Source organism: Microcaecilia unicolor, chromosome 11 (assembly GCF_901765095.1).
Source record: "Microcaecilia unicolor chromosome 11, aMicUni1.1, whole genome shotgun sequence".
Classification (NCBI taxonomy): domain Eukaryota; kingdom Metazoa; phylum Chordata; class Amphibia; order Gymnophiona; family Siphonopidae; genus Microcaecilia; species Microcaecilia unicolor.
In genome coordinates, this window is record NC_044041.1 from 131,302,220 (window position 1) to 131,317,764 (window position 15,545).

At 49.6% G+C, this 15,545-nt stretch overlaps 1 protein-coding gene across 1 annotated transcript in view; it reads right to left on the bottom strand.

The window, feature by feature from the left end:
* The window catches only part of RNASEH2C (ribonuclease H2 subunit C), a 48,175-nt gene extending 35,268 nt beyond the window's left edge, over positions 1-12,907 (bottom strand). The window contains exons 1-2 of the mRNA XM_030219119.1: positions 12,896-12,907; positions 6,124-6,130 (exon numbers count right to left, since the gene is read on the bottom strand). The gene's annotated coding sequence lies outside the window, so the exon portion shown is untranslated. The remainder of the gene's footprint in view (positions 1-6,123; positions 6,131-12,895) is intronic.
* Positions 12,908-15,545: the final 2,638 nt, after the last annotated feature.

The window sequence follows — 15,545 nt, forward strand, 5'->3', positions numbered from 1 at the left end:
ATAAAATTTACACTGTTAAAATATGCAAAATGATTCCAGTGTATGGAAATACATTTGCACTGGTAAAAAAAAAAAAAACAGTACAACTGCAGCTAGAATTATTACAGAAATGCAGGTACTCCATACCTAGGTCTTCTTCATAGACGAGGTGCTTCTTCTTTAAAGCAGATTGGTGTGACAGTTAATGGGAGAGAAGAAGCTATCTGGAAAGGCCACAGAGCCCTAACATGTTCAAGTGGCTGCTGCACTGGTGTTGGTGGTATTGTGGGAACCATGTGGTTGGTCATGGGCGGCAAGAGGGTGCTGGGTTTGAACTAAAAAAGAATACATTTTTAAAAAAGCAGTCTTGCATGGTGAACCAACCAGAAGAACAAGTCCAGTGGAGAGAGAAACAAGTACCATCTTGTATAATGTGTGATGTCCTATAGATGGAGCAGCTGGGCTTTAATCTTTGGCACAGTTATCAGGGATAACACAGCAGCCTGCTTGGCTGGTTGGTCTTTTTCTGTTATGTCAGTATTTCTATTTTCACCATAATCATTATTAGCTTCCACTTTACAAGTTTATAAACAGCTTGAGAATCTGAAGGTGGACAAAGCTATGGGGCTGGATGGGATACATCCAGGGCCATGCCTAGGGTCTCTGGTGCCCCCCTGCAGACTATCAGTTGGCGCCCCCCCCCCCCCCATGTGGCACAAGATGCAAAGGAAATAGCTGAAAGATGGAGTGCATCTTTGTGGGATTGCTCAACAGATAGTTCACAAATAATTTTTTATGATTTTTAACCGTGAAAATGATCGCTCACCACTTGCCACACTGACAGGAATTGTCGGCAATATTCTTAGAAACAAATTGCTATACATTGCAAAATAAGATAGCAGATGTACATTCTCAGAGTGGACATATTCCAAACGCTAAAATTAAAATGATTTTTTTCTACCTTTGTTGTCTGGTGACTTTCTTTTTCTGATCATGCTGGCCCAGTACCTGATTCTGCTGCTATCTGTCCTCTTAACTCCATTTCCAGGGCTTCCTTTCCATTTATTTCTTTACTTTCCTCCTTTCTTCTTCATTTCTTGCTCTATATCCATTTCCAGTAATTTCTCCTCTCTCCCTGGGTCCTGCCCTCCCATCCATGTCCATCCTTGTCCCTCTCTTCCCTTCTCTCCTCCATCCATAGCCAGCAATCCTCTCTCCCCTCCCCTCCATTTCCAGCAATTTCTCCTCTCCCTGGGCCCTGCCCTCCCATCCATGTCCATCCTTGTCCCTCTCTGCCCTTCCCTCCTCCATCCATAGCCAGCAATCCTCTCTCCCCTCCCCTTCATTTCCAGCAATTTGTCCTCTCCCTGGGCCCTGTCCTCCCATCCATGCCTTTCTGCCCTTCCCTTACCTCAGCTCTGCGCCCTGGGGCCTTTAAATCTTTTACCTCCGTCGCAGCAGCGTCAGTGAAAGCGCTGCCGACGTCTCCCTTCCCTTCGCGCTCATTGGTTCCCTCAGTGTCCCACCTTCTTCTGACTTCAGAAGAAGGCGGGACACTGAGGGGACCAACGAGCACGAAGGGAAGGGAGACGTCTGCAGTGCATTCACTGATGCTGCTGCGACCGTCGAGCCTCGGAGGTAAAAGGTTTAAAGGCCTCGGCGGCTCGGAGCTCAGGTAAGCGGTGAGGGTAAGCACCGCGGCGGTGCCCTCCAGAGGTCGGCGCCCCCCTGTGGTGCTTACCCCACTTACCGCATTGGCACGGCCCTGGATACATCCCAGGATACTGAGAGAGCTCAGGGAGGTTCTGGCGGGACCTCTTAAAGATTTAATAGATCATTAGAGACGCGAGAGCTTCCGCGAGATTGGAGATGAGCGGATGTGGTCCCTCTTCACAAAAGTGGAGACAGGGAAGACGTGGAAAACTATAGACCGGTAAGTCTTACATCAGTGGTAGGAAAAATAATGGAGTCACTGCTGATAGTTAACATTCTAGAAGCCAACAGGATACAGGACACGAGGCAACAAAGGCTTTACCAAAGGAAAATCCTGCCAAACGAATCTCATTGACTTCTTTGACTGGATGACCAAAGAAATGGATGAAGGACATGCACTAGATGTAATCTATTTGGATTTCAGCAAAGCCTTTGATACGGTCCCCCACAGAAGACTCGTGAATAAGCTGAAAGGGCTGAATTTGGGCCCCAAAGTGGTGAACTGAATAGGAAAACTGGCTGACCGACAGATGGCAGAAGGTGGTGGTAAATGGAATCCGCTCAAAGTTAAGGAAGGTAAGCAGTGGAGTTCCTCAGGGGTCGGTGCTGGGGCCTATTCTGTTTAATATATTTGTGAGAGGTATTACTGAAGGTTTGGAAGGAAAGGTTTGCCTTTTTGCGGATGACACCAAGATAGCCAATAGAGTGGATACCCTGGAGGGAGTAGAAACAATGAGAAGGAATCTCCAAATGTTAGAAGAATGGTCGAGGGTCTGGCAGTTAGAATTTAATTAAAACCAACTTCCGGGATAAATAGATACCGTCCGGTTCCCACCTGTTTATTGCTAAATACTACATCAAGAAACCTATACTCCGTACAAAGTAAAACAACAAATGTGTACTGTGAAACACAAACATTTTTTTCTTTTTAAATATGCTAATAGTGCTCAGTAGAGGGGTTTTGTCCACAGGACTCACTCGCAGTATGCACTGCTTTAAACCCCTTTAAAACATCATAGCACTCCAAACTCCTCATTAAAACTATTCTAATCAACTTATTCCAATCAAAGTATTAACAAGATATTAATACTTTGTTAATACTTTGATTGGAATAAGTTGATTAGAATAGCTACAAAAATGGTATGGGATTTGCGTTGCAAACCGTACGAGAGACTTGCCGACCTGAACATGTATACCTTGGAGGAAAGGAGAAATAGGTGACATGATACAGACATTCAAATGTTTGAAAGGTATTAATCTGCAAATGAACCTTTTCCGGAGACGGGAAGGCAGTAGAACTAGAGGACATGAATTGAGGTTGAAAGGGGGGCAGACTCACGGAAAGGGTGGTAGAAACATGGAATGCCATCCCATGGGATGTGGTGGAAATGAAAATGGTAATGGAATTCAAATGTGTGGGATAAACACAAAGGAATCCTGTTTAGAGGGAATGGATCTATGGAATCTTAGCGGAGATTAGGTGGCAACGTCAGTAATTGGAGAGTAAAACTGGAGCTGGGCAGACTTCTATGGTCTGCGCCCTGATCGTGGCTGAATAGATATGGATGGGCTGGAGCATAAATTTTAAGGAGCTTCGACGTTAGCTTCAGAACATTTAGTACAGGAACAGTGCTGGGCAGACTTTTACAGTCTTTGCCCTGAGAAAGGCAGGGACAAATCAAACTTGGGTATACATATAAAGTATCACATACATGTAAAATGAGTTTTTATCTTGTTGGGCGGCCTGGATGGACCATTCAAGTCTTTATCTGTCGTCATTTGCTATGTTACTAGATATGAAGTTCATGTAGATAAATGCAAAACAAAAAGCACCGCAAAACCAAGGCATACCGAGTAAAGCTTTTCTGCCTTTCTGTGGCTTTTGCAACTACATTCAAAGCAGTTTATATAGTATGTACAGGTACTTATTTGTACCTGGGGCAATGGAGGGTTAAGTGAGTTGCCCAGAATCACAAGAAGTTGCAGTGGGAACTGAACCCAGGATCAAAGTTCGCTGCATTAAACACTTGGCTCCTTGGTAATATCAAGGAGACCCTAAGGGAAGAACTGCAAAGTTAGTCCACACACTGGTTCCAGGAACTTACGAAGAAGAGAGAAAGAAAGGGGCAACAGCTGAGATTTACACCTTACAGCGGTTTCTCTTGTGATATTACATAGGGCTCTATATATTAAAAGTGCCCTAAAATTTCTGCTAACCTTTTAGCGCATTACCTTTATTTCTGATGTTGTAGCTTAATTATAGGTATAGCACTAGACCTCTGCAATAAATCTTTAATCAAAACAAAGGAAAATCCAACTTATCCCATTCCAGAACCATCTAATCTAACCTCCAACTCCAAAACCTTCACTTCCCAGATTCCTTCTCCTTCACAAGTTGAAAATGCTGAGTGGCAGAACAACCCACCTTACAGCTGGCATTCAGTGTTGCTCTGGCATTACTTAGTGGGACCTCAATCTTTGACCTACATGCAGGGAATAGACAGTAAGGAAATGTCATCCTGTTGGAGCACCTAGGAAACAGAGGTTATGGATTCTGGTAAGGTGATGGGGATGGGGGGATAAATTCTGGATAAAGGTAAGAGGGTGTTTTCCACATTTTGTTGTTGGGGGAAGACTAAGTATGTGTCCCCTTCACCCTCCACTCATTAGTAAGCTCTTAGTGCACTCACTGGCAATCTACACTCTCCCCAACTGAGGTGAAAATGTAATACATAAGAGCACAGTAAATGTAACTCTTGCTCAGAGAACCTTTCTACAGAGCAGCTCACAAGAAACAAGATGTGCAGATTCTGAAGCCAGCCCAATGCCTTTGTACCCAGTAAATTAATTAACATATGTGCTAACTTACACAGTTTTAGTTCATCAGCTTCAGTTTGTTTTGCATTGGAATCCTCCCACAAGTTGTTAAACTTTGTTGCCAATTGGTTTCTGATATCAAAATGGTCATAGCATCCTTCCATTGGAGCAGTGGTTTGATGGAGCAGGACTGCCTCGAGTCTCTGCAGAACAGAGGGGCCGTTGCATCAGGAGCTATATTCTCACTGAGGCTTGATTAATTGTCATCCGTGCATTATTGGATAGCAGCAAAGTGGTGATTTTCCAGTATTGCTGCTTGTTCCACTTCCTGTGTACCAGGTACGGACAGTACTCTGCAGCAGTGGCGTAGCTATGTCAGGCCACGGGGGCCTGGGCCCCCGTAGATTTGGCCCTGGACCCCCCTGCCAATGACCCTTTCAACCCCCCTCCCGCCGCCAACCCTCCCCCACGGCCACCGTCGGCTACCTTTGCTGGCGGGGGACCCCAACCCCCGCCAGCAGAGGGCCTCTTCTTCCGCGTTGCTGGCTGATCTGCAAGGCTTCGTTCTGTTTCTGTGAGTCTGACTCACAGAAACAGAATGAAACCTTGCGCCGGAAGAAGAGGACCTCGGCTGGCGGGGGTTGGGGGTCCCCCACCAGCAAAAGTAGTCGACGGCGGCGGTGAGGAAGGGTTGGTGGTGGGAGGGGGGGTCGAGAGGGTCGGCAGCGGGAGGGGGGTCGAGAGGGTCATTGGTGAGGGGGTCAAAGTTGTTGGTGGTGGCAGCGGTGGGGGCAAAAAGGGTGGGGGGGTCGGCAGCATCGGGGGGGGGCTAAAATGTGCCCCCTCACCTCAGGCTCTGGACCCCCCCTCCCGCTGAAGTCTGGCTACGCCCCTGCTCTGCAGGGGCTAAGTTTGGTTATCCCTTGCACTTAGTTCTCTCGCTTTTATTATAACTGAGGCCAGTACTGTCCTGCTCTACCTTTCGAGGCTTCCCTGTTCTCTGGCTGTGCAGTCCAGGCATGGTCTCCATCCCAGGAATACTATACTATATTTTCTTTGTGCGATGACCTTACGAGACTGGGCATCCAAATGGCTGATGACATTTATTGTGAGCAAGTGCAAAGTGATGAATGTGGGAAAGAGGAACCCCAACTATAGCTACGTGATCCAAGGTTCCACATTAGAAGTCACTGACCAGTTAAAGGATCTAGACGTCATCGTTGGAAACAGGATACTGGGCTTGATGGACCTTTGGTCTGTCCCAGTATGGCAATGCTTATGTTCTTATTTACCCTCATACTACTTATTTCCATAGCTTTAGGCACATCTATGTGACATACAAAAGACTTGACTATATCTAAATCAGACATTGAAAAACAATCTTTATTTTCAAAAATCTACTATAATAAAAAGCACCTCCAGTGTTCTGAAGCTGACTCCATGGCTTCAGTGAAGGGTTTGTAACGTTCATAAGTCTGTCACATCTCTCTCTGCCCCACCCTCGCATCAAAACATGATGACGTCAAGGGCGGGTAATCAGAAGGCAGGACTGAGGGAACAAACACCTCCAACGTTCTGAAGCTGACTCCGTAGCCAGCCAGGGCTTTCAATAACGCCGCCGCTTCGACGCAGCTAATCTGGGGACACAGTACAATTGCTGGGTGGCTGGAGGGGGGGCAGGGGACAGGAGAATCGCAGGGTGGCTGGAGGGGGGGGCAGGGGACAGGAGAATCGCAGGGTGGCTGGAGGGGGGCAGGGGAGAGAGCATAATCGCTGGGTGGCTCGAGGTGGGGGCAGGGGACAGAGGAGAATCGCTGCATGGCTCGAGGGGGGCAGGGGATACAGGAGAATTGCAGGGTGGCTGGAGGGGGGCAGGGGAGAGAGCATAATCGCTGGGTGGCTTGAGGGGGGCAGGGGATACAGGAGAATCGCAGGGTGGCTGGAGGGGGGGCAGGGGAGAGAGCATAATTGCTGGGTGGCTGGAGGGGGGCAGGGGAGGGAGAATTGCTGCATGGCTCGAGGGGGGGCAGGGGATACAGGAGAATCGCTGGGTGGCTGGAGGGGGGGCCAGGGGACAGAGGATAATTGCTGGGTGGCTGGAGGGGGCAGGGGAGAGAGGACAATCACACACACTCTCACAGACACACTCGCACCCAGTCTCACTCTCTTTGTCACACACTCACACGCTGCTGCCAACCACACAGAGGGGGGGGGGGAGAGGCAGGGGGTCCTGAGACAACAGGGGAGGGGAGGGGGAGGGGGTCCTCAGACCTGAGAGGGGGGGAGGAGATCCTGAGACCACAGGGGAAGGGATTTTGAGACCAGAGGGTGGGGAGAGGGTCCTGAGACCACAGAGGGAGGGGGAGGTATCTCTGTCACACACACACACAGTCAGTGTCTGTCTTTCTCTCCCTCACTCAGTCTCTCACACTGTATCACATTCACTCTCTATGTGTCACAGTCACTCTCACACACTCTCGGTCTCATACACTCTCTCGGTCTCACAGACAGTCTGTGTATCGCACCCACACTCTCTCTCACACACACACAGTGTATCTATTGTTTTTATCTATCCCTCTCTAGACCCCCGCAGGACCCTTCCCCACGGAGGTGTACAGAGGGTTTGCTCTTCTAAGATCTTGTTAATCACCCCCTCCCTGAATTCCAGTGACACTCCATTCCATGGTGTTATGTCACGGGGTTCTAAGGAGCGCCTCCGGTCATGGAGGCGCAGGGGGGGTGACAGAAGGCGCAGTTCAAATCTAATTCCCATGACCACAGCTTTCTGTCTATCTGGATCTAAGTGAATCTTTGGCCATTTATGCTCCCACATGAAATCTATGTGAGTGAGAAAGAAAGATTCCTACTTGTGTGTGTAGTATTCTGTGAAACAGGTGGAGGAGAGAAAATAGATTGAAACAAAGACTGAAACAGTTTAGTGAAAGAAATAGTCTTTTATTCTCACCCAAATCAGGACTTCAATTTGGTACAGACATCAGACAGATTCTGGGTTCAACCGGCCAGAGCTTCGCCGTTCGGAGATTCGTTGGGGAAAATGTTCCAACGATAGCTCTGATGCCCACTTCTTATATAGTATTTGGTCCCCATACAAGTCTATGGAGAGGGATTTTTTTTATCTTAACCACAGGTCAGGTGTCCACCTGTTTCTTAATCTTTTTCCTGTCTTGCAACTAACTCCTAATATGGCCAACTCCTAATATGGACTGTTCCTAATCTTGTGCAACCATCTCTTCTAAGATGAAGAGATCAGTTCCATATCTTGTGACTCTGGCTGCCATTTTAACTGCAACAGACTCCATGTTCTGAACCAAACTTTTTAGGATTTTAGCCATCAATTCCTTGATCTTGGCTTTTGCACTGCTTTTGAATGTCACACTAAATTCTAATAAGGCTTATCAAGCAGCTCTGCTTCTGCAGGTGCTCAGCAACAAGGCCATCATCAGATCTTTAGGCCTAGTCAGTGCCTTTTAGCAGTTTAAGCTGTTTAAGGTATGTAAATTGACCCACCACTATTCCAGTGGATGGATCCCAAGCTGGGACACATATTAACTTGCTGGAAAAGCAAGTCCTTGCTCAGCCAGTCATAGATTTTTAAACCTAGCTGGTATTTTTACAGCCTGAGTCCTAAAATCTGGCCTTCCACCCTTCCGGTGGGCATCCAGTGAGGGCCTCTTGCTGTACTATAATTATACACTATGTGAAACACACTCTCTCTCATAGTCACTGTCTCACATATGCACTTGCACACTCTCATTCAAACACACACACTCTCATTCTCATACATACACACACTCTCTCTCTTTCACAGACACACTCACACCCAGACTCACCCTCTCTCTGTCACACACACACACACACTCACTCTCTCTCTCACACAGTCACTCTCACACACTCTCTCTCTCAAACATACACACTCTGAGGAAAACCTTGCTAGCGCCCGTTTCATTTGTGTCAGAAACGGGCCTTATTTACTAGTTATATAATAAAATAACCTAATTACCCCAAACACTGGTCAGCTCTACAATTATTTTCATTCCTCTCATTCACTTTCACGTGAATGGCTTTGTCATTTATTAAAGATAACGTGTTGACACCATACAATTGCCAATGTGTTTGTTACAAATTATTCACCATCCTCAAAACAGCAAATACTTGTCAGTAAAATTTATGAAAGTCCCAAATGTCTTTCACATGTTCTTGAGTCTATGAAAATGCAGTCGAGGAGGACAGAGTTCATCAGTTGAAGTCACTCCACATAAAAAAACAGTCCAATCGATCATGTCCCAAATGCAAATCTCAGTGTTCAAACTCCATCATGCAATTATCCTACTACTACTGTAATGCCATTTATGCCGGCTGCAAAGAACAAATCATTAAGAAGCTTCAAACAGCTCAAAACACAACAGCCAGACTCATATTTGGGAAAGCAAAATACGAAAGCACCACACCCCTAAGAGAAAAATTACATTGGCTTCCATTAAAAGAACGAATTGCGTTCAGTCTGCACCCTGGTCCACAAAATTATACACGGGGAAGCCCTGGCCTACATGGCAGACCTTATAGACCTATCTACTAGGAATGCAAAAAGATCAGCACGCACATTCCTCAGCCTCCACTACCCCAATTGCAAAGGACTAAAATACAAGTCCACATACGCAACCAGCTTCTCCTACATTTGTACGCAAACATGGAATGCACTTCCGAAGGCCATAAAAAGAACGCAAGATCTAACCATCTTCCGAAGACTACTGAAAACTGACTTATTCAAGAAGGCATACCACAACCAACCAACCTAATTAATACACAATAAGACTGAACACGAACAAGACAGATTTGATCTCTCTCTACACGACTGACCTACCTCATTGTATGCCTCTTGTAGGAGTGGACAAGTGAACACTGGACACAGCCTGCGGCCATCACTAGACTGGCAGGACGACCTCAAGCTCTGTGCAGACTACTTATAGACTTTGCTCTGTGCATACAACTTATGAACTTTGCCTTCTTTGGGGCATACTCTATACTTGAATGTTTACTGAACACTTGCATCTTCTTGTATTGTGCCTTAACCACAAACTGTCAGCTCCTGCTAGCTAGATAGATAACTGTCTGAGACAGGATGCAGGTGCATTAGATAAACAGCTTGTAACATTTAGTTGCCAAGGCTTGCACACAGAATTCAGCCTGCACGTAGACGCCACATGAATAGATAGCCTGTGAGGGTGTTGCCACCCCCATCCTGCGTCTCTGAGCCTAACGAGTCTTATCTCCTCTGTGAAAGAAGCATTGTATGATTATGTGTGTGTGTGCAAAAACAGGATAATAAGTTTCGTTTCCTTTGCCAGTATTATTTCAGTATTATGACGTGTATATGTACTGTGAGAACTACAAGAACTACAAATGTTTACTGCGCATGTCATACTGTGACGTATAAGGGGCCTAATGCGCAGGCCCAGCAGGGAGGTATAAATGTGAGTGTCAGGTGATTTCTGACACACAGTATCCTGAGACTGAACTCAGTACTGTTCATTGCTAGCAATAAAGCTGCCTTGTTTTCGGAACCATTTGCCTCTTGTCTCCTGATTTACTTAGCCGAAGATTCTGTTACATTTTCTGGTGAGCCAGCCAGGAGTACATAGAGGGAAACGGATTATATTCTTCCCCTCCCCCGCCGCGGTCGGGTCGGGTAATCTGCCCCCCTCCAAAGAGGTGGTAAGTGGCCACCGCTGATTTCAGCGTCCATCTTCCGAAGGAGGGCTGATAGACACCGGCTGACTGGCGGTGGGGCCATGTGGTTCCAGCAAGGCACCTTTTCTTTTTTGCCTCGAACTCCGGAGAGAAGTGTGCCAACAGGCCACGTCCGAAGACGGCGGACAGGCGAGTATACTCTGGGTAGTGACCGGCCTGGTAAAGGGTCGAAGAAGAGGCTTGATCACCCTCTTGGCCAGTGGCTAATACGGACTAGGTCCCGAAACCCACTAGGCTCTGCGAAGAAACCGAACGGGAGGGTTTCTTGTGGCGTATGAAAGTTGAGTGAGTGGGCCTGCAGTTTCGGATCGGGCGACCGCATTCCGGTCAGGCCGGCTGTTGACCCTTTTGTGTCCGGTGGAACGAGACCCCTTACTCCTCCACCACCCCTTTCCCCCTTTGTCTGTCTCCTATCCTTTGGCACTCAGGTTAGGATGGGCGGGGGTGGGTCTACTCCGTTAGACTTAATGACGGAACACTTTAGCGAAGTGTTCGACCAGGAACAATGCAGTAAAGCTGGGATGATACAGCGATGTCAATTTATGTAGCCCGGGTTAGGGAGATTTGTCGATTGGCCACCGGAAGGGTCATTCGAATATGAAAAAGTGGCGGCAGTCATGAATGTGGTTATAGTTGAGGGAAATCCAGGCTGTCCCGAGGATATCCCATATGTGGAAGGGTGGCTTGATGTAGTCCGGAACCCGCCGGTCTGGGACCAGCACAAGGTGGAAAAGGCCGCCCTTATGGTGATAAGTCAAAGGAAGGGTCGCAAGACCAAGTTGAAAGCCCATACCACGCCCAATATTCTCAACTACCCGGCAACTGTTGCCGTCGCGAAGGCCGTAGGGAACACCCCCATCACTGAAGCAGCCACGCCCCGTACTACCACCATGGAGGCCACGCCCTGTACTACCAGTACTACCAGTACCCTCCCGAGACCAAGACCTCCAAAAGAAATCCGAGGGAAAGTTCAGGGCCCCCAGAATCCCGAAAAGGTTCCTCCGACGGCCCCTATACTCAGTACGGTAGAGGCCTACGAGGAGGAGGCAGCACACCCCCCTACAGTCCCATATATCCCAACCTCACGAACTTGACAGAGGGCCTGAATAACGCCGAGGCCTCCGGCCCAGAGTCGGACGCGGAAGAAACTTCCCGAGCAAGTACTCCCGAATCAACGGGCCCCGGAACCTCCAGGAAGAGCCAGAGGGTTACTAAACCGATAACCCGATTTCCCCAGTCGAGCCTGATAAGTACCCTTCCTCCAAGTCAGCTGGCGGATGTCGCCGACCTGTTTCCGATCCGACAATCAACAACATACACTCCGACCCCGGGAGGCCAGCCCATCGAGTCAACAGTCTATAGTCACGTCCCATTCTCTAGTGCCGACTTGTATAACTGGAAGGTGCATGGGCCTTCCTATGACCAAAAACTCGAACAACTTGTAGAACTGGTGGAGGGCATAATATACAGCTACAACCCAACCTGGGGTGATCTCCGGCAGTTGAGTGCCCACATCCTGACTACTGAGGAACGCCGCCTGCTACAACAGAATATGGAGGAAGCGGTCCGGAGGGCCCACCCGGACGAAGCACAGATAGAAGACCGCTTAAGAAGGGAGGTGCCCACCGCACGTCCTGATTGGGACTATCGGACGGAGGATGGTCAAACCCGCACCCGTCAATACCAGCAGGCCTATCTGGCGGCCCTGAAGAAAGGCAAACAGAAAATTACTAATATGGGAAAAATTCACAACGTTGTGCAACAAAAGCATGAGAGCCCAGGGGATTTCCTCGAACGCCTGATGGAAGCGTTTAGGAGACACAGCCCAATAAATCCCGAAGATCCAAAAAATGTCCCCACAGTGGTCATGAGCTTTGTCAGCCAGTCAGCAGCGGACATAAGAAAGAAACTCCAGAAGACTGAAGGATTTGAGGGGATGAGTATAAGCCAACTGAAGGCCATAGCCGATCGCGTGTTCGGATACCGCGATCAGGAAGAGAAATCCGAGGCTCGGAAAGAGGCAAGCAGACGAATGCGTGAGAATGCGGATGTACTGGCCGCGGTGTTGGAAGAGCGCCTGGGATCAAGACCGCGCGGCAGAGGAAGGGGCCGAAGGGGTAGAGGAACGCGGTCCCCCATAGGACGGAACCAGTGTGCCAACTGTCGACAAGAAGGGCACTGGTGGGCGGACTGCCCGGAGAAGCCACGAGACCAGAATCGAGAGGGGGCGGACGACGACCGCCCACGAGGCCCCAGGCAAGGACAGCGAGGCCGGGGACACATTGAACAACAGGAATGGCAAATGGCCCTTGACGCGGCCTGGGGCTATCCCGCATGAAGTGACCGGGAGGGCAGAGTCCCCACTGACCCTCTGGTGGAAATCCGAGTGGGGACACAACTAATGAAGGCCCTATTAGACACAGGGGCCCAACGATCTGTCATCACCACTGCCATAGCCCCTCCCACGAAAGAAACCATACCGATTGTGGGAGCCTCTGGAAAGTCCTCACTGCCCCGCTCCTCAAGGAACGCCATGTCCAAATCGGAGGGACGATGGTGTCTCATCAGTTCATACATATCCCCGAATGTCCAGTCCCCCTGATTGGCCGGGACCTACTGTGCAAGCTCCAAGCCACCTTACGATTCAAGGCTACGGGAGAAGTAGAAGCCCAGTTTGAAGACCGGCCAGTAACACTTATCTGCCCTGTACAAGAAGAATGGAGACTGCACGCCCCCTTATTCGCAGGCCCCGACGACTGCCGCTATTGCCAGGATACCCCTTTCGCACGGCAGAGAAGAACCCTCATGGCTGGGGTGCCCGGCGTGTGGGCAGAAGTGAACCCCGGCGGACTTGCTGTCAACGCCATCCCCATCTGGGTCGAACTCAAACCTAATGCCCAGATTGTCAACCAAGGACAGTACCACATCCCCTATGCAGCCCGACACAGTATGCAAACGCATCTACAGAAACTCCTTCAACAAGGGGTCCTCAAACCGGCCAGATCTGCTTGGAACACCCCACTGCTGCCCGTTAAGAAGCCAGGAACATCAGAGTACAGACCCGTCCAGGACCTGAGGAAGGTCAACAACCAGGTGGCTGACATAGTTGCCCTCGTACCTAACCCTTACTCCATTCTAGGCCAAGTGCCAGCCCAAACCAAGTGGTATAGTGTCATTGATCTGAAGGATGCTTTCTTCTCCATCCCTCTTGCTGCCGATAGCCAGCAGTTGTTTGCCTTCACATGGGAAGACTTACAGACTGGGAGTAAGCAGCAATTCACATGGACCCGGCTCCCCCAGGGATTCAAGAATTCACCTACCCTCTTCGGTGACCAACTTGCCCAAGACTTGAAGATCTACCAGGACGAGTATGGGCCTGTCGTCCAGTACGTGGACGACCTGTTGGTAGCCCAGGAAACATACACGGATTGTGCAGAAGCTACCCTTTACCTCTTGAAAACCTTGGAAACTCAAGGGTACTGAGCCAGCCGGAAAAAGGCCCAGATATGTGAGATCGAAGTCGAGTATCTGGGATTTCGCCTCCGAGAAGGAACCCGAAGGCTCGGTACACCCCATACCCAAGCTATTCGCAACCAATCCATCCCTGCCAATTAGAAAGAACTGCGTGCGCTGCTAGGAGCAGCTGGATACTGCCGGATCTGGATCATTAACTTCGCTGTTTTGACCCAGGACCTGTACACCAAGCTGAAGGGACCTGAACTCGAGGGCCAGACCCTCCAGTGGGAGAAACACGAACTGAAGGCTCTCCAGGACCTCAAAGAGGCCCTCGTGGCCCCACCAGCGCTCGGATTGCCAGATGTGACCAAACCGTTCCACTTGTTTGTCGACGAGAAGAAGGGATTGGCACTTGGGGTCCTCACCCAAATGGTTGGCACCTGGCAACGACCTGTAGCATACCTTTCCAAGGGCATGGACAACGTGGCAAGAGGTTGGCCGGGGTGTCTTCGAAGCTTTGAGGCTGCATGCCTGTTGATACACGAGGCCAACAAACTCACCTTCGGCCAGACGCTCCTTGTGACTACGCCCCATACCATCCGCGGCCTGCTCGAGAGTCATGGGCCCCGATGGATGACTAACTCCCGACTAGTCAAGTACCAAGCCCTCCTGTGCGAGAACCCAGAGGTGCAAATTCAGGACACCACCAACCTAAACCCTGCTACCCTTCTCCCGGCCCCGGAACCACCATTCCATGACTGTGAAGAGGTAATGGCCACTGTACATTCTAGCAGACCTGACCTCAAAGATCAGCCCTGGCAGGGGGGAATCACCTTGTTCACGGACGGAAGTAGTCAAGTGATCGAAGGAATCCGGAAAGCTGGCTATGCCGTCATATCTGAGGATCATGTGATCGAGGCTATGGCCCTGCCACCCGGAACATCAGCCCAGAAAGCCGAATTGATCGCCCATTAGGGCTCTCCTCTGGGCAGAGGGAAAAATTGTGAATATTTACACTGACTCCAAGTATGCCTTCCTTACCCTCCAGGTACACGGTGCCTTGTACAAAGAAAGAGGCTTCTTAACAGCTGAAGGGAAGGGGCTCGCAAATGCCACTGAGATCTGCCAACTACTCGAGGCTGTGTGGAAACCAAAGAAAGTAGCTGTGATACATTGCAGGGCTCACACAGGCCGGACGGACCCCATTGCCCGGGGAAACCAGCGGGCAGATGATGCAGCAAAAAGGGCAAGTCAGCTCCCTCATTCCTCTGACCCCGTGCTTTTCATCCATCTCTCCACAGAGGCCCCCATCTATGCCCCACAAGAAACAGAGTGGGCCCGGCAAGAGGGCCTGGAATCGCATAATGGATGGTGGATACTACAGGATGGCCGAATATGGATACCCGAAGCCCTGGCCTGGGCGGTGATCAGGGAAGCCCACAACCGCACCCACCTGGGCAGAGACGCCTTGGGACGCCTGCTCGAGAAGACCTATTATGTCAACAAACTATTCCTCTGGACCAAGAATGCTTCCAGCCAATGCACAACTTGTGCCCGGAACAACCCACGGACAGGACCAGGTCCTGCTCCTGGTCACATCCTCCGGGGCACCAGCCCATTTCACGTCTGCCAGATTGACTTCACGCACATGCCCCCGGCCCGGGACTACAAGGCTGTCCTCGTGGCAGTGTGTACGTACACCGGATGGATTGAAGCCGTACCTACCAGGACGGAGATGGCTAAAGAAGTTACCTCCTTACTCATTCACCACATCTTGCCTCGATATGGGCTCCCTAAACAGATCAACTCTG